This window comes from Pseudopipra pipra, chromosome 15 (assembly GCF_036250125.1).
Source record: "Pseudopipra pipra isolate bDixPip1 chromosome 15, bDixPip1.hap1, whole genome shotgun sequence".
Classification (NCBI taxonomy): domain Eukaryota; kingdom Metazoa; phylum Chordata; class Aves; order Passeriformes; family Pipridae; genus Pseudopipra; species Pseudopipra pipra.
In genome coordinates, this window is record NC_087563.1 from 6,178,282 (window position 1) to 6,197,770 (window position 19,489).

Below are 19,489 nucleotides of genomic sequence, written 5' to 3' on the forward strand. Positions count from 1 at the left end.
TCTGTGTTAGTTAAGCATAGTCTGGATCAAAAATGTCAATCTAGTCTAGTGACTCACTAGCTATAATAAGATACTAATGTTTTAATGTGATTACATCAGAACTGATGCTAAGCCTATCCACAGCATATTTTCTAATCCTAGAACCACAACAGGATTTGACAAATTTAATTTTCCCTACAAATGATCTAAATCTATCCATTATATTATTTCAAAACCCTGAGACCATGATGTGCTGTATATCCATGTTTGTAACAGAGAAAACCAAAGACTGCAAGCTGGATGACACTGAACTGAGCCTAAAATATTTATCAGTAAGGTTGTCCAAGGATGGAGAAAAGTTACTTTTATTTTTTTTTTTGTGAAGTTTTTGCTCGTTTCCAGGCAAGGGTTTTGAAAACTCGGAGATGTCAACCAGTTCTATAAATGTGCAGAACAGGTGATTATGATTTCATGGAATCACACACCTTCTCTCCTGTTCTTACATTATACTGGTTCTCATGGTGAAGATGTGGAAATATTTCTAGATAAAGATACAGATAGCAAGGGACTTGATCTCTGAATACAGCAACATTGTAATTTCAACTTTTATCACTGAACACCTTTATTTATTCACTCCTAAACAGTAGAAGCCATAAGTCATGCTGCTCTGTGAACCTCACAAATATGAGGGTGCTTTCAAAATGTTATGCAAAGTTTTACCTCTACATAAATAAGAAGAACAACACAGCAAGTCTTAGACATTCTCCTTTCTGAGATACATTCATACACTCAATACTGTTCCACTCAGGCAGCAGAGGAGTCAATCTCAAAAAGACAAGTGACTCCCCTTCTGATTATGTTACACAGTCCAACAGCTGCTGCTACCATAGCAAACTTAAGAGCCAGTGTCACATTTCTGAGAGCTGCTAATACAACAGGGCTAATTGGCAATTTGGTCAAGCACTAAATAAAAATAAACAAGCAAACAAACACACTCCTTCAATACGGTGATGTGTGGTTATATATAAAAAAAGGGGGGTGAACTGTTTACCTTCTGGGCATGAGGTTTATCCTAAGACACTTAAAGGAATCCATTAAATCCATTTACTAACCCTTCAGCATCACCATAATGTGCTTCTCTGGGAAAAGAGAAGCAGTCTCACAGCAGAGTGCCTGGAAGGATATCTGCTGTGCTTTGTCAGACTGAGCCTCAACACAAGGAGTTAATGTTATTATCACCATACATGTCTTTTTCAGCAGTTGTATAACAAGGAATTACTTTTTTCCTCCTAAATTTTCTTCTACTTTTCTCTCCTTTTTCCCCAGCTCTTCAGACCAAATCTGTATAATTGTAGAAAGAAAAATATCCACAATGGCTTCAACTACTTATAGTGTTGCAATATGCTCAATTAAGTTTCTCTTCTTTTGGTTTTATTATTACGTGGAGATGTACACCATTCATTCCTGCTACATAAATGCTTTTAGGAAACATACCAAGACAGCAATAACATCCCTCTTTTACTAAATCAGTTGTCACTAATCTCTACATGATCTTATAGCCCATAAAGAATACTGATTATGAGACTCACCTCTTTCATCCCAAGCAACAGTGCCCCAGACCAAGAAAGACAGTTGGCAGAACAACCTCAAAAAAAGATCCAGAAAAACCTAAAATAAAAAATAAATAAGTAAATAAATAAAAGAGAAAAAACCCCCAACCTAACAACGCAGCACCATTTATATTTTCATGGGGATACAAAATGGACAGGCACTTATAAAGGGTCAAAAACTCCCTAAGAATTTATGAAATTTAAATGGACTCTGGAGCTAACTTCCCAGAATTCAGACAGTCTAACTAACATTTTAACTATTTTACAAGGCATTTCTGTGCAAGAATGAACCATGTGGAAATATCCATCATCTATGATCCCTGGAAAGATTTCTTCAGTCTGATAGTGCTCTTTGCAATGAGAACAACAGACATTTTGGAAATAGAGAAGTCACACAAAGTTGCAGAGCTCAGAAGGAAAGAGGAACAGATGGTTTCACTAATGAGTTTTCTAAAACACACACCCTGTCCTTGGTGGACATGGTGCAGGAGCTAAAATGTTCCAGTGATTATTTTCTTAAATAACTAGACCTTTTCTAAACAGATTTACAGAGTCGTGTTAAATTCTAAAAATCAATATGCAAAAGTTCTGGTTTGTTTTGTGTTGGATTTTTTTTTCCCTTCATGCCATGACAATCTCAAGAAAACCACAGGACCGAATTTTCACACTGTTAACAGATCTTCCATAATAATTTATGAAGACCTACTGAACTCATTGATGTTAGGCATCAGCAACTAGTTATGATTATTGTCAATAAAGGCAACTTCAACTTTTGGGAGGTGTATTTTTGTTTTAATTTTATTTAATGCATACTGGGAGTAATGCATTCTTGTAAGAAATGGAAACTGCTGCTGTGGTAAATGAGTGTCATGATATGCACTTGGTGACTTCTAGAAAATAATTAATTCTATAGGATTTAACGTCATAAAAACAAATTAGTACCAATTTACTCTTACCTTAAATTATTAAACAGTATTTTTAATTTACCATTATAATGAACAAATAATGAAAGTAATGGAAAACTTTGGAATTAATTATCTGATTTTTTTAAGGAGAGCTCTTGAAATTTCCTTTCTTCATTTATACGCATTTTAACATTTGTTGTGTCTCTTTTTTCATGGTACAGTATCACTATGTGCATTTCTAGGAAAAAAAGCAAAAGAAAACTGCCCAAAAAATCAAAACATTGTCGAGCATGCAATCACTATATCTTTCAGTAGATACGGCTGCTTGGAGACAGGTTATTAGTTTTAACCTTTTACTGTAGACTCTTAGTATCATATTCTTGCTCAAAGTATGATACTGTTCTTTACTGTCTCACTTTAGAAAATATATTGTATAAACAAACGCAAGAAGACATTGCCACTATTTAGTAACCACTTCTTGCATTGCTTTAGAGATTACCACAGTGCCTCTGAGGTGGAGTAATGACATTCACACCACCACAGATGGATCAATGACCATTATGGGAGAGTTTCGAGCTGCTCTAACTCATGTGTCGGTGAAGCCAAGGATTGCTGTCGAGAGCAGATCCTTCCAGGGTGGAAACACTTGGGCCACCTGTGTTATCTGAGAGAGGCCATTCAGCAATGTCATTGCTCTGAATTCTCCAGGACACTTCTCTACTCACAGGATGTTTTTGCATTGCTGCATCAAGTTAAAGAGGATGCTTTTTGGCCAAGAAACTTTAACATTGGTAAAGCTCGACATGTTTCTCAGGATTTCACTGTAGCAACTGAGTTACAACCTATATTATTTCATAACTGAACTTTACTATTCAGATGCACATTTTAGTAAATGTTCACTGTAACAAATGGAGAGAAATATCTGCATGTCTATGTTCAAGTGACACATTCCATGTTTAACTGAGCCTCTGTGCTGTGTGACTGATGCTTTTCCCTTTCAATACACTCCCGAAATCTTAGAGGCCTCCAATGGATAAACAGTAAATGAATTGTACTAAAGGATGAATGTGAGAAGTTTTACAAATTGCTAAATCCATTCCCCTGAGTGAGGCATATGGACATCCTTGGATGAATTTGGGGGCTATTTATTGATCTGGAGAACTGCATGAAAATAGTGAAGGAAAAATGATGCTTTTCTGACTTGGTTGTGTTTTCCTTAACAACACAGTAAAGTTGAGCTATTTACATCAGCTATTAAAAAATATCTTCATAGAGAGCACATTGTAGCATCTCTTTGCTTTATGAAGTAGATTTTGATAATATCCTAATGAAAAATGAAATTTCTCACATTTTTGTTTTTAGCGACAAGTCCCACCAGACTAAAATAAACTACAGTTCACACTAATGATACTCCAGAAAGAATATAAAGTTATTGTGCTGGTTTTGTCTGGGATAGAGTTAATTTTCTTCACAGTAGCTGTGTTTTGGATTTGTGCTGGAAGTGGTTTGATAACACAGGGATGCTTTAGTTATTGCTGAGCGGTGCTTGCACAGAGTCAAGGTCTTTCCTGGACCTCATCCCACCCCAGCAGTGAGGAGGCTGGGGGTGCACAAGGAGCTGGGAGGAGACACAGCCAGGACAGCTGATTCCCATGGACCACAGGGATATCTCACATGTGTGGAATCATGCTCAGCATATAAACTGTGGAACAGAGAAAGGAAACTGGAGGGGACCGGGTGGGGGATATTCTAAATTATGGTGTTTGCCTCCCCAAGTAACTCTTGCACGTGATGAAGCCCTGCTTTCCTGGGAATAGCTGACCACCTGCCTGCCCACAGGAACTGGTGAATTAATTCCTTCTTTTGCTTTGCTTGCATGTGGCTTTTGCTTTATCTGTTGAATTGCCTATATCTCAACCCACAAGTGTTCCACTTTTATCCTTCTGTTTCTCCACCCAGGGGAAGGTGCTCAAACAGCTCTGTGTGGCTGAGTTGCTGGCTGGGGTTAAACCACAACAGTTACTTATGCTTGCTATTAGTGCCATCCCAAAAATTTTAAATCATAGTGACTTTTTTTTCTTAAGTTGAACAAATTCTAGGACAGGGAGAGAAGCTGTGAAGATCAAATGCCACATTGCACTAACCAAGGAAATGATAAATGTAATCTCAATGGATATTGCAGTTGGATAGACAGAGAGATGTATCTGGTAGACTGTAGCTGAAAGATACTCAGAAATAAATGAACAGAAAACTGAAACTCTGAACAAGTATAAACTGTCCAAGCCAAGACAAAAAGTCATTTGGTTTAACAACTCATACATTCTAATACCACAATTTAAACATTCCCATGGAAAAAAAAATAGAGAGTCACCGTTATTTGCTCTCTAAAAATAAAGTGTTGAAAATTTAAATAGTTAAGTAATACCTGCTCTGGTCATAGCCCTTCCAGTTCACAGCTATTGCTAATAAAACTGTGCATCTCCTCTAGTATCACTGGTAGTATATTAATATTTATAGCTTACTAAGCAGCATAAAGCTAACAATTGCTTACAGTGCAAGAGACACAGAAAATGCAGTGAAAGAAATCTAGTTTTCCTGAACAATATTTCATATATAAAAGCACATTTTCAAGTAAAACTGTTCAAGCTGGATGGAAACATATTCATTTTAAAAGTCTGCATAACATTTGGGAGGATTCATTAATTTGTTTCCTTTCAGCTTTGAAGGCAGCAGATCCAACTTTTCCTAAGGGAGTGAAGCAGTACCCACAGCAGAGGCAGACAAACTTATAAATTGCTCAACCTACTTGGACATACACAAATTCATGGGATCATGCGAGATGTGTGTGAGGGTGCTGAAGGATGTGTCCTGAGGTCACTGTAAGATTGCTCTCTGTCATCTTTGAAAGGTCATGGCAATCAGTAAAAGTTCCTGGAAGGTTTCTGATCGCTGAAAAGCAGAGGTCAGAAAGGCAGATCCCAGCAAGCACAGACCTCTCAGCCTCTTCTCTGGAGTAAATTATTTTGTTTTACCATGAGGATGGTAAAATATGCCCAAAGAGGTTACAGAACATTGTTGAACATGTTCAAGACTCAACTGCACAAGCCCTGAGCATCCTGATCCAAACAGAACTAATGTGACAAAGGGGTTAAAATAGTTGAAGTCCAGAGGTCCTACTCAAACTAAATTGTTGTATGATTCTGCAGGGGCAAAGGATCTTAACAAAAAGAGAAAAAAAACCCAAACAAACATTGAAAGAATCCATGCTACTGATCCATCATTTGGCTTCTTTTGTTTGTTTTTCTTTTCCTCCAAGTCAGTATTATACTAAACACTAATCTGAGCCTTTATTATTACATAAAACATTCCTTTTTTCAAATGTAATGAAAAGCTCATTATGACTTTCCAGCTACCAGTGCAAACAGTGTACTTAGCCAAATGGTAATTGTATCGGTCTCCCTTCTATTCCAATACTGCTCTGAAACTTGTGTCCCTCAAATGAATAATTACCTACAAAATAATTAAATGTTGCTGATATGGTCTACTCATCCCACTTGTACATAGAAACAGCAAAGTCTGTCTTCCCTGAAATCTATCTCCGTCATGTTGGATAAGCTTGCTGCCCATCACACGGCTGGCATCGATCCCTACTCAATTACAGATGAACATAGCACCATATTAAAAGACAAATAAGGTTTAATTTTAATCACAGACAGCCTGTAAGTCCATGTTCCATTATAGATTAAAAGAACCAATTATTTTTAAAAGTAAAGATTTAATGAAAGGCCTTACTAATATACAGACACATCGCTCCCTCTGCATTCTAAGGCAGACTCTGCAGTACTGGTGGAAATTGCTGCAAGCAATCTGAGCAAGGCATGGGGATGCATCTTGGAGAAGAATGTTTTTCCTTCAGATCACAAACACACTTTCTCAACAGGGTTTCTTTTGAAAGACTTTATCTTTCAAAAGAGTAAAATCACAGACCATTTATAGACAAGAAATTAACTCCGTGGTCAGAGTTTTATTGTTACTAAGGCAGAGTAAATGCAAAATAATTGCACTGAAGCAGACAGAAATTCCACATTAACGACACCGAGTGCTGCTGAAATCACTTTATCCCAGATTCAGAAAGGTTGTTAGGAGCCTAATTCTCGTTTGAATTCAATGGGAGTTAGGCACCTACACATCTCTGAATCTAGACATTATAGTCTTCCATCTGTAACAACAGGAGTTGGCTTGCATAATTAACTCCAGAATCTAGGGCATCAGAATTCTTTTTTCTTACTATTTATTCTTTCCTATAAGTTTCCAGTTTTTCTCATTTATTGAGGTAGTATAATGTTTTGTGAGACTGTGAAATAATAAAAATGTGGCTCTGTAATGTTGTTATTAGCTCAGAGAACATGAAGATAAAAATGTGTATGTTTAGAGAGACATCTACTCACTGGGTAATCAGACAATGCTGTAAATGCAATTCCACTTGTACAGAGAAAGCACAAGAGGTTATATATATATAGAAAGTTAATATCTCAATTTTTTAAGCTATTTTTATATAATGCCATTCTTTTGTGTAGGAATTTTACATATACTGTTCAACTAGAAATGCTTTAGTACATGGCAAAGTCTCTCCTTCATTTTCAAAATTTAAACCTACCTCCTTTAGAAAGGTTAAAATTTAAAGCACCATTTACCAACAGACGTTGTTATATCAATCTTAAAACTCCCATTCACAGTTAAAAAAAATAAAGCAAAACAAAACAGGATTTCCTTGTCCATAAAGAACCTGTATTTTATCTGCCCCACTAAGCTTTGAGGAAAAAAGAAAACACTAGTTAGGTCTGTAGAATGAGAATCTCAGAAAAGAAATGCAGGTATTTCTGAAATATTTTAAGGATCTCATATCAAAAGGTCACTTAGAATACTTCTGATGATGAACAAAAGAGTTGGGAAACCTTCTCATCTACTTATACTCAGCCCTTCCTGCTTATATCTTGCTAAATTCCTTTTGGTTTTGTCCTCACTGATCCCTGAAGGAAAAAGAAATCTCAAGCTTCTCTGCACTTGTTAGATATTCACAAAGAGAATATGGGAAACCAGCAAGCCAGTGCTATGATGGAAAACAGCAACTCATAATGCAGGTGCAATGCAAAGATTCAGCTTCAGAAAAAAGCAAGTGTGTTTGTTTTCCTGCTGGGGTCGTGCTCACTTTTCATACACACAATTAACAGAAACCAGTAAGTGAATCTACCAGGCCTAGGGATAACCAGGATTGTGCAGAACCAAATCCTTACTGGAATCCTATTTCTTTTCATTTTAAAATAATCCTTTAAATATAACAATTTTTAGTTTCTGGGTATACCACCATATTCTTCCAGCATCTTCTGTGGCATATCTTAAAAGACACATTTAACTTTGTTAAATCCCTGCACGGGAAAACTGTGAAAACAAGATAAAAAAAGATACACACAGAAACTCCTGTCTTAGCATATTTTCATTAGCAATATGTGGATATAAGAAGTAACAGGTTTCACTCAAATATTTAGAATATGCAAAGGTACAGATCATTCTCTAGCTGATCTAACATCAGTTCAAGTCAAGACCTGGATTACTGGTCCAACTGCGATTTTAAGATCAACACAATTATTTTACTGTATCAACATAAAACATATTGTACATTAAATTTAATATCACCGAATTTTGGAAACTTTCTAATTCATTCTTATCTGTTCTAAGTCAGTGACTTCATTAAAGAAGAAATACATTTATACACAAGAAAAATTAGGGAACATATATAGTGCTTTCAAAAGCCACTTTATGTACTTGCTATGCATTCAGAAGTGGAGGCTTGTGTATTGAAAATGTAAGCTGAAAATGTCACCTGCTATATTCCTAGTCTAAAATAACTTTTTGTCATGTTTTATTTTTCAGGTTCAAAGGCCTCATCAATATGTTCTAGCACTGCCATATTGTCTACTAAATCTTCAGATATATTTTGTCTCTGGTTTCTAGATAAACCTATTATAAAATGTACCTTTATAGAGGCTGCTGAGTAACTTTCACATTCTGTGCTGTGTTTAGAGATGATCTGAATTAAGGTATTTTGCAAAAGCATTAGTCCTCCCTCCTAATTTGTGTTTGCAGCAGTGACAAATAGGATTTTCAGTTATTAGCTATCATGAAAACTGATACAGCATTTTCTGCAGAGTAATAGATGTCTTCATTCCCACTGTGACTAATAGCACTGAGACATTTACATGAGATTGCTATTTTCACAGATAGCAATTAGGTGCTTGATTCTGCCATGGCCTTTCAAAAGGTCTTGGATACCTCAAATTCACGTAATGGTACATACATAGATATTATTTTGGGAAAATTTTACAAGCACAGTACTGTAATATGCTGAGATATTTATACATGAACTTTCCTTTGAACAATACCTCAGCATAAAAAACAGTGCACTTAAAGTCTGAAATACTTAATAAAAATGGACAGTTTTTATAAGCATCGTTTTGAAATTAACTGAGTAATTTTGGCTGTATAATCATACCCCTGAAGGAATGCAATAAAATATAAATTTAACCAAATACATTTTCAGAATGGGCTTCAAGCTAGTGCACGTACAATTTTGATCCAAATATCTAGTCATGAGTATAATATCAGACCTTTAATTATAATTTCTATTATAATTGTTCTATTGAAGAAAATGTAGCCAGTGCACTTACCTGCAATTATGCACACACAGTCTGTGGAAAGAGTAGATAAAGACCCTCCTGTGAACCACCACTTGCTGAGCTAATTCACCCAACTGGTTTAATTTTGTTTGCCCTCAGTCTCTTGTTGCAGTGATTACATCTAAATGAAAAGACAAGGAAACACCAAAATGAAAAAAAAAATATCCCTAGATTTCTTGTTTCAGTTTTCAATTTGACTTTTATTCTCGAACAATCAGAAAGTTAGGGTCACAGAAAGCAGGTTGTAAGATTAAGTGTTCTGAACACTTCGTGATGATAGGCTTTATGAATATCTTACTGAGTGGCTGAAATGTGTGGCCTCATATAACCCATGACAGTGCTCACCTGGTGTTCTGTGACAGGTACCCTGTATTTCAGTCCTAATAAACTGTGATTTATAAACCCATGAAGAAAAGTCTTTTGGGGAATATCCAGTGTAATGCTGCTCCTCAAAGTTAAACAGCCTTTTTAGGCAGCAAAAGGTTTCCCGTGACACTATGATCTGAAGGAATGCACAAGTGTTTATTTGAAAGATCCATATGCTAATATATATGTTCCAATATTATCATATACATCATCTGCTAATATTTACTGCAGCTTTGCATCCCCAATGCACCGTGGAGCAGCTCTGTTACCAGCTCTGTACAGCAGGGATGTGTGGACTCAACAAGCCCATGTGTCCATCCATAAGAGCTCCTGCTTATGGGAAGGAACTGATCCTGGAGATAACTCAGTCTCTTATATGGTATGTGTTATGGAATAGCAGGATTACACTTCCACCCAGTGCACCATTTAGTAAAAACACATGCTATAAACACACTAAAGCTATTCCAGAAAGGAGGCCCAGGACTGCCCCCCTCCCATCTAATCCTTAATGTTGGTACTTCTCTAGAAAGCATTGACTCCCTGTCACATTTTATAATTGCTTCATATTGCCCAAATCATCATTTAATAAGTTAGACAACAAACTTCAACCAGTAAATGGTCAAAAAACTCTTCCAGTAAATTCCAAGGTACACAGTGCAATGTGTAGGTATAGTGTCAATTCTTTTGTACAAGGAATTTTACATGGAGTCTGCTCCTCCCCCAGAATCTTTCTTGACCTTGAAAACTAGAAAGTTGTTAGCTTAGTCCTCTGGGGAAATAGCAGTAATAAATGCTAGGCTATTAAAAAGTACCACAAAATAAATTTCAACCCAAAGCAAACAAACAAAAAACCCTCAAGTCAGCATCAAAAAAGGAAGTATTTTCATCGTCTAGATAGAGAAATACTGCTATGAAAATCTTCCCAAAAGGAGACAAAGTACAATTATTAATATGATAAAGAGCTTAAATGATAAAAGACATTTTTAGAAAGTAAGAATAATGTCTACAATCCAGAATAGCACTCTAGTATGTCTGATGCCCAGTATTAATTATGACAACAACAGTGCTTGCTCACTGCTGCACTTTCAGCTATCATTTAACTTCAATGGAATGACCAACATAAAGTTAAATATTACCACTTGTCTTGGAGGCAACAGGTCTTTCCAGTAACCCCCCCCAAAAAGTATTTATTCTATCAATTATCCCCTAAAAGTCCCCTAAAAGAAGGGCTAGGGGGGTGATTAAGCCATGTATTAATAATTTAATTAATTAATTCAATTGGTCAGATACTTAAGCATAAAATAAAGAAAAACTGGAAAAATACAAATACATGGGCCTCTCAGGCAAACCAGTGCTCACTGCAAGGATTTTTTTCCATCATAAGACTTCCTATGCATTACTAATTACATCATGTGCCCATCTTGCTGCCACTAGACACTCAGTTGCTATGGGTTGGTTGCTTTCCTGAGGCTGCTGATATGTTTATAATAAACATGGACTAACCACAAAGCAATGAGTCCCAACCCCTCCGTGATTTTATCTTGGTGATTTTATCTTAGACAGAAAATGCTAGGAAAAAAAAAATCAAATATCTTATTTAAAAAAATAACAGAGATGTTTGGCTCATCTCCTGAAAAAAAATGGTTTGCAATTAAGAAACCAGCTTGATCACGCAGATGTCTGGCTTACACTCCTTTATATTCTTTATACAGGGATATAAGAAATACAGTGCCATTTACACAAGTTCATTTAAATGATTTGGGCATGGAACTTTTTGCTTTCTGCATTAATTCAAATATTCCTATATGACTACTTTTGATAATGCCATGAATTACATGTAAATCTTGATCATAAAGATTTGAATGTACAGTGCCAGAATTTAGTCTTGTACTGTCACAGCTCATGTAACTTCAGCTTTGGAAACAGAGGCAAAAATCCTTGTCCTCTTTCCCAAACACTTTCCAAAGCCAAGGCATACCACTGGAAAGCTACAAAGCAAGAATTCATCTTTCCAGACCTTCTCCAAACACATACAGCACAGTGACTTTAATGAGGATGTGTCTATTGTCATAGAAATATTCAATAGGCTTATCTCTTTATTTAGATAACGAACAATATGTACCAGAGCAACAAGATGTTAAGGTAGATTCCTATCAAACATTTTATCTTTAAAAATTCAGCACATCAGTGGTGCAAATCTGCAACAATATTGATACCTATTTGCCAAATATTTAATGACTTAAATCGAAATCTAGGCATTATGAGGAGGCTAAATTCCTTAAATCTCAGTTTTTCAAGACATGCATCGTGAACATCCATCAACATACATTAGCACATTACTTCAGACACGTGCTTCAAAATGAAGAGCACCAGCTACCAGGATCATCAGAACTCATGAAAACAGCTTTAGGGAGCTTTATGGACTCATTGAGCATGAATGGCATGGTAATGGTCCCTGGCTGGTTTGGGGTTTTCCAAACACATCATTCTCCTCTCCACCTCAAGAGAGCAAAATACAACCTCAAGAAATGGAGGACACAAAAGAGATTCATCGCATTGCCTTAGAAATGGTATCCACTGAAGAATAACAGTATGAGTTAAAAACCACAGGCTGTCAATTATGGGGACAGTATCCAGCAGCACATCCACCATTACCCACAAAGAAAACACACAGAAACATGATCTTTAGAGGTTTGGTAGAAAAATACAACGTAGCAGCCCACTAGGAAATGTTAAGCCTCCTTTCTGTGAAAGCAATAGTCGTATTTAAACAAAATCAGACATAAGCAGTAGCTGCAGAGGTGGAGAAAGCTCATCATTATTAGCATTTCTGAATGTTACCAGAGTTAACAAATTCAAATATTTATGAGGGAGAACATAGGGGGGAAATGTCTGCTGGCGTGCCTTTTATGACACACAGAGAATAGATCCATAGGATACAAGAGAATATTGGAAATTCAAGGACTGTCAGCACCTGACAATAACATAAACAAGGGTGTACAAGAAAGAAGTCAAATCAGTACTACATAATAAACATATTTACCTCTCTCGGGTTTAGAGTTATTTTTCTATTGAAAGAGTGGAAAATAACTGAATTCCTGAGATAAGCTGGAAGGTTTGGTCATTTTCGCTGCAAAATTTGTAAACTCAAAGTACTTCACACACACTCCCACCTTTCTTGATTATTTTTTTGCTGTTCCTGCTTTTGTTTGTTGTTGATAAAAGAAAAGGCTAGCAGTTTATCTACAGCAAGGATTTACAGCTGTAGCAACACTTCTAGGTCACCAGCTTCAGCTAGCCAGGCTGACACAGTAAACTTGTGAATGCCAAAGGCATGGAATCCAGAAATTCCCCGGTTTAAAATAAAAGTAATAATAAAAAAATTGTAGAAGAAAACAAAAGGGGAAAAAAATAAGGGAGTGGGCAAAATTATCATGACAATTCCTTTAGCTACCAGACTATAAATTTTGCAGGAGTAGGAGCTCCACCCTCTTTTGAAACTTTCACAATACACTGAAAATTTATGAAGATTTACTGGGAGAGAGAGAGAGGGAAGCTGACAGAATGCAAAAATAGCTTTTCAGTTTCTAATGCCTTCACTTGGGAAGCCTGACAGGCTGTGGTCCATATTCAAGGCTTGGATAGCCAATACAGATTTTGAAAAGAGACAGCAACCCCCTGTCTTCTAATTAAAAAGTTATGACTGGATTTAGGAGACAATTCAGATCCCTGGGTCTCAAAGCATCATTGCAATCTGGAAGAAGCCCTCTGTGCTTCACCAAGGGGCAGAATAAAAATAAACTCCAGGTCTATTGAATGTATTAAGAGATACTACCAGCAGTATTGAAGATGTTCAGGGGCCAGACATTAAATATATAAATAATGAATACAACATAGATGAGGTTTCCAGTATCTCAGTCCTTTATTTAGGCAGTTTAGTGTTAATTCATTTATGGGAAATAGAAATTTAATAATGGAGACTTCCTGGTCTAGCCATCAAGGATGAAAGAACTTCTAGAAGCCTAAGTATCACAAATTCCACCTAGAAATGTACACTTTTAATACTGCAAGTGATTAACCTCTCTAGTCATTTATTGAGTGGCACAGGACACTCACAAACTCCAGACATCCTGCAATTCAGAACTGGTTCTTAATCAAAACAAAGCTCTAGATCAAAAAAGAAGTCCTGTGGCTGTGGTTTGCAGGATGAAAACTGTTGAAGGATAAACAGTGGTCTTTCAGAAATTTTTATTATAAAATTCAAAATTGATCTACATGGGACACCATTTAAGAAAACAGCAAAGCTAAAACATGTAGATAATCAAGTGAATAAAAATCCATAGTGACTGTAAAAATTCAGCTTAAACTTAGTTGGCTAATGACCTTCAGCAGCACTCTGAAATGGTAAGCTGCAAATGAGGCAAACCAATAGGCATGAAAATTCCTAAGAAGTGTTCTGATTTTTTTTCCCCAACTCAGTCCAGTAACAAGGAGGTGATTCAAATTATTCAGCAGATGGCTCAGATGTAAGAACAGCTTGGTAGAAGCAGGACAAGGCTAATTAGAGCATTATGCCTGTGCCTTTTCTTCTTTATTTTCCACATCATTCCCTCTTCCCTTCCATAGAGTGTATCCAGCCTCTTCATTTCCCTCTCGAATATCATCTTCTATCTCAGCAATGCTCTTCTGCAGCAGCGCAGCACAGAATTGCAGAATAAGCAAGAGATTTGTGCTAAGCAGGGAGCCAGGAGGGAGTGTTTCCCTCTTGGCAGGTGTGCTACTATTTTCAGTTGCTCGCAGGGAAACTGCTCTTTTTCTGTATTCTCAGCTGCTCAAGTTAAAAGCACCTGTAAAATACCCTGTGAATGTTCATGCAGATTGATGGCCGGGTTTATACAACTGCTACCTAAATTAAAATCATGTGAACACATAAGATTGAAGGCCATGGGTTCCACACCCCTAGTAAATTTAGACTATAGGGAAGCTGAGTACACAGGGCCTTTGATGCCACAATCTACACAGTGTGTCCTTTGGGAAAACCAAGAGCTCGGGGGCAGAGCTGTGTGTGGAGAACTGAGACAAGATCCAGTCCCTCCTGCAGCTCTTACACTCTCCAGGGCAAAGCATTTGCCAGCCTGAGGAGCCCAAGGCTTGCACTGCCCCCATGGTGTATTAGGACATGTTTAACCATATCATCCTCTCTGGAAACAGGAGCTGCTGACAATTACTGAAATTATCAGTAATATAAGACTTCTCTTCCCTGCCCTGTATTGCTCTACCCATTTTGTATTCATCATGATGACTTCTGTGCCTGCAAACCACCAGATATTTGCATTGGGATGGATAAGATTATTGACATTCACAAGGTTGCACATCTGTATCAGAGAACAGGAAACCCATTTTGTCTTGTAATGTAAGTCAAACTCATACAAGCAGCTAATACTATCTTGTTCTGAGCTTTTCTTTTTTTTTCTTTTTAAGCTATAAGGAAAAAAGCCTAAATGTATCTGCCTATGTGAATGAATAACTGCTTCTCTATTTCACAAATCATGTTACATGGTAGGAATTACCATCCATCTAAGGCAGAAATATAAATAATGTGAGCCCTGGGACCACCTATTAATTTCTTTCTTTGCTCATACAATTTCAAGTGGGATTGCTAGTTTTGTTTCTTGTCTAAATTACATCAGTGGAAGGAATGGGGATCCTTTATACAAATCCTTTATGTTTAAGATAATCTAAATATATAGTGCTTGAAAAGACTGCCACCAATGCTATCTTAGCATAACATAAATAGGGACAAGAATACACCAGGGTCATTTACAACTGTCTGACTTTTTTTTTTCCTAATGGAATATACTACAGTCATATCTCTGTTGAGCCATTGTGAGATATGCAGTGTTACAAGACCTTTTATTTTTTTAATTTTTTACTTTTCCTGGCAGACACATTGATGAGATTGTGGTTATAAGTTCCAGCTGAATAAATTCAAGAAAACGTGCGGAGTTTATTTTTTAATTAAAACAATGTTCTATTTCAAAGTCATAAACTTGTTGTTAGTTACCTACGTGTGAACTCAGAGTAATTGCACTGGCATTACTATAATGACTCTATGTTTATAAGCAGGGAACTGAGAATGTGAACTAGTGAATCACATTTAGTGAATTTCTAAAAGGAAAGTTAAAGCAGTATTTATTACTGATTATGAGCTTGACCTACACTAACAAATTTTCTAAAGCTGCTGGAAAGGAGCAGTTAGAGCCTCAAATGTCTGCAGCATCATGGAACAGCAATCTGGAGATACAGGAGCAGCCACGTATCACCTATTCCCACAGATGCATTTTTGTAGGGGGAATTGATAAGACACAGAAGTTAGCAGAGTAATGACAAGATCTTCAGATTTCTCTGTGCTGCCCTCCACCACAGCCACGTGTGATACAGTGCCTGAATGCAACTGCAATAATAAAGAACAGCTCACATGTAGTTTTAATCCATTCTGATCCTTTGGAATCTGAGGGTCTCAAGGAAGAATAAACAGACATCTCTTTCCTAATCAAGTTGTTCCTGACTTAGTAAGATTGAACTCTTGAGAAATATTTTCTTTTTGTCTCTTAAAACGTGTTTGAAAATATCCTTCAACATAACCAAGCCCCTGCAGAAATTTAACAGGGACAGACAACCAAAAGCTGTTGTAACTGGCCCAATGAAATAATCAAGTCCATAGCTCAGACCAGGTATACAGCAATATGAAACAGCAGGAGTTTAAAGATGTTCCAAAACAATTTCTTGCAAACCTTCAACCATTATATTTAGCAAATGTGTTGTCATTTACATTCAGTGTTTAAGCTGCAGCCACACTCAGCCAGGTCAATGTATAGTTCTGTGCACAATTCAAAAACTTATATAAAAATCTATATATAATAATGCAAAGAGACCTGTCAACTTTATCTTATTTTACATCAAACAATATAGCTTCCAGCAGTGATTGTATTAGCATGTTGATTTTAGGCAAAGAAACTGTGAAAACTGTCATGCAAATGGAAAGAGTTTTGTACCATATTTTTGTAAAAAAACTTCTAGAGGGGGGCAATCGGTACAATGCAATAATTTGAAGCAGAGATGTTTTAATCATACCATCTGGGCTGTAGAACTAATGAGCAAAAGGGTGTTTCTATTAGTGACTCTAACCGTAATTGTTATTTTAATTGGCTGAAATAAACTCTGCTGCCCCCAGGCCAGTCATAACATTATGTTGGTGTGGAGCTGCTTTCCCTTCAGAAGGTAGAAATGCAATGGAAAACTTCCCTAGGAATAACTAAGAAGCTAAAATAGAACAGTTACTAATGTGGGGTAAAAACAAAAAAACCCATCCACCCTAAAATGAAATACAATACAATAAATATCCCTGAGTACTAAAGCTTTCTGGTATTGGACAACATTTTATTCATTCACCTGGCCTGAAAATTCATAGAGAAAGTTGGCCTTGTAACTATTTTCTCCTCTAACCCTTCTGACAAGAATCCCACATAGGTGATAATTATAATTAATGTTTTGGGTGATTTAAATTTTATTGGAAAAAGAGGATATTAAAAATAATTTTATAAACTTAGATTTTACAAAGTATCATTGCCAATTCATTAGATTTGTGATATTTAAAAATAAACAGATCTCTTAAAATGGGGAGTATCAAAAAATCTGTGCATAACTGACTCAGCAGTTTCACTTCTAATCATTCAATAGCATTAATTTGACCATTTTTTCCTCTATCTGCTTACTGACAAATATTTTGACAAGTCCTTTGTACACGAAAACAATCTTCCTTTCACTTTATGTATTCTGCAATGTGTTTCTCCTCAGTCTTTGTTTGCAACAGCAAATATTTTAGCATATATTTAAGGCTGAACCAATATACAGATTTTGAGATCCAGTACATACAAAGGCAGAATCAAGGTCCCTAAACAGTTCTTTATAGAAATATTTACTTAAGTGTATATTTGCACCTGAATCAAGTAAAATTGAAGTCTTTATCTGTTAATAAATGAGTAATTATTGGTGCTTATCTCACTAGAATATATACATAAAACAGTTTTGCTGAAAGGGCTCAGGCCTCCATCTCACACCTCCCAAGATCATCCTAATCCCTGGGTGACAACTTTTGTGAGGGGATGTTTTACCACCCTCTTCAAACTGGACCACCAGTCAAATTAAAAATTTCCTATGGATCAGAACAACATGATCCTAAAAAATGAGTGAATTCAGACTTTATAACAACAACTGATGTCCTCCCTCTACACAGTGAGGCTTCTTGGGGCATGGACTGAAAGCTATTTCCTCCCCACCTGAACTGGACAGTGTCCAAACAAAGGAAATCTTTAAGACACTGTTCAGCATTTCCAATCAGCCATTCCAAGAGGCTCCCCACTCAGCAGGGTTGCTGCTGTGTTTTCTATCCAGTGAAGATTAACTCTCCCCAGAGATTTCTACACTGCCTTAGGTTGTTACATGCAGAGAGTTCTTTCACATTTCCAGCCTTTAAGTACTCTACCTATCTAAAGCCTGAGTAGCAGAGGCATCTTGTCATGTGGCAATTGCTGCAAAACTGAAAAGACTTGGGATATATTAATTCTGGGTATGAGCAAATATACCAAAAGGAAAAAAATACACAAAGTATTTTTGTATCAAAGGCAAAGCAGAACTTGCGTGTTCTTCCTGCTTCTGTATCTAAAGCAATTATTCACACTAACATCTATATTTAACTATGTCCTGGTCTCTTTCTTGGGGACTATGATACTAAAACACATGCAGGATTTTGGTTAACACTGAAAGAAAGCTTGAGTCGACTGACTTACCTGTTGAGAGTAAAAGCTTTTTCTGCAGGAGATTGAAGCTGTATGAGGTCTCCTGCAGACTGAACCCTCCTGAAGGACTTCAGGACTTCCTGCTATTTCATTTGATATCTTCACCTCCCAAAGCTTAATAACAGTGTTTTAAGAGAACAGTAAAGAAACAAAAGTTGTTTTTTTTTAAAAAATGAAATAACTTTAGTAATGTCACCTTGCTGCTGATTGTGCTTGCCATATTTTAAGGTATAGGACAGACAAACTGTGTTTAGGCAACTAATAAAATGGAAACATAAGATTACATCCAGTGTTGAAACATAGGTCATCATCAAGGAAATAAAAGTAGTATTTTATATTTTAAAGAAATGGAGCTTTGAGATAACTAAGGTTGAACATCTCCCATGTTACAAAACGCTTCTACAGTAGTTACATTCTCCCTTTGTAGCAGTTACTACTTGAAAGTTCAAGCTCTGATAGATTTTTGCAGTCGTGACCTCAGCTTATGTTTATATCTTTTGTTTAATGGACTTCCCACATACATTTTCACTCCATACTTCCATTAAAAAAATCCAAGAGCAAATAAATTTGGCTCTATTGGAAAGACAACACATAGCATTTCTCTGTTTATGAGTAACAGGCAACGAGCTTTGTATCATCCAGACAGTGCAGGGTCTTGTCTGGCCTTGTTTAACTCTGGTAGTAATTGCGTAGCAATTAGGTTGACAATTGTGTAGCAATTAGGTTCCTTGAATTAGTTTTAGTTAGTTTTAATTTACAGTGATGACAGGTGGAGTGACTGAACTACCATTCCAACGAAAGTGTGCTGTGGAAGAGGACACAGGCAGCATGAACAGAGGCCCCAGGGCATAAATCAGGAGCACAAATCAGAAGGATCAGCCTGGAAGAACAACATTATTCTATTCCAGTAAGACCAGTTTCAGAGGAAATAAAGTAAACATAAACATTGAAAATGGAATGAATGGAAAGTAAAAAAATACATAAGGAGACTATATTTTATGAAAGCAAACTAAATTCACCCTAAAACTGAGGAGGAA

At 36.6% G+C, this 19,489-nt stretch overlaps 1 protein-coding gene across 1 annotated transcript in view; it reads right to left on the reverse strand.

The window, feature by feature from the left end:
- The window catches only part of TENM2 (teneurin transmembrane protein 2), a 1,078,265-nt gene extending 1,076,642 nt beyond the window's left edge, over nucleotides 1-1,623 (reverse strand). The window contains exon 1 of the mRNA XM_064671589.1: nucleotides 1,569-1,623. The gene's annotated coding sequence lies outside the window, so the exon portion shown is untranslated. The remainder of the gene's footprint in view (nucleotides 1-1,568) is intronic.
- Between the last annotated feature and the right edge of the window lie 17,866 nt (nucleotides 1,624-19,489).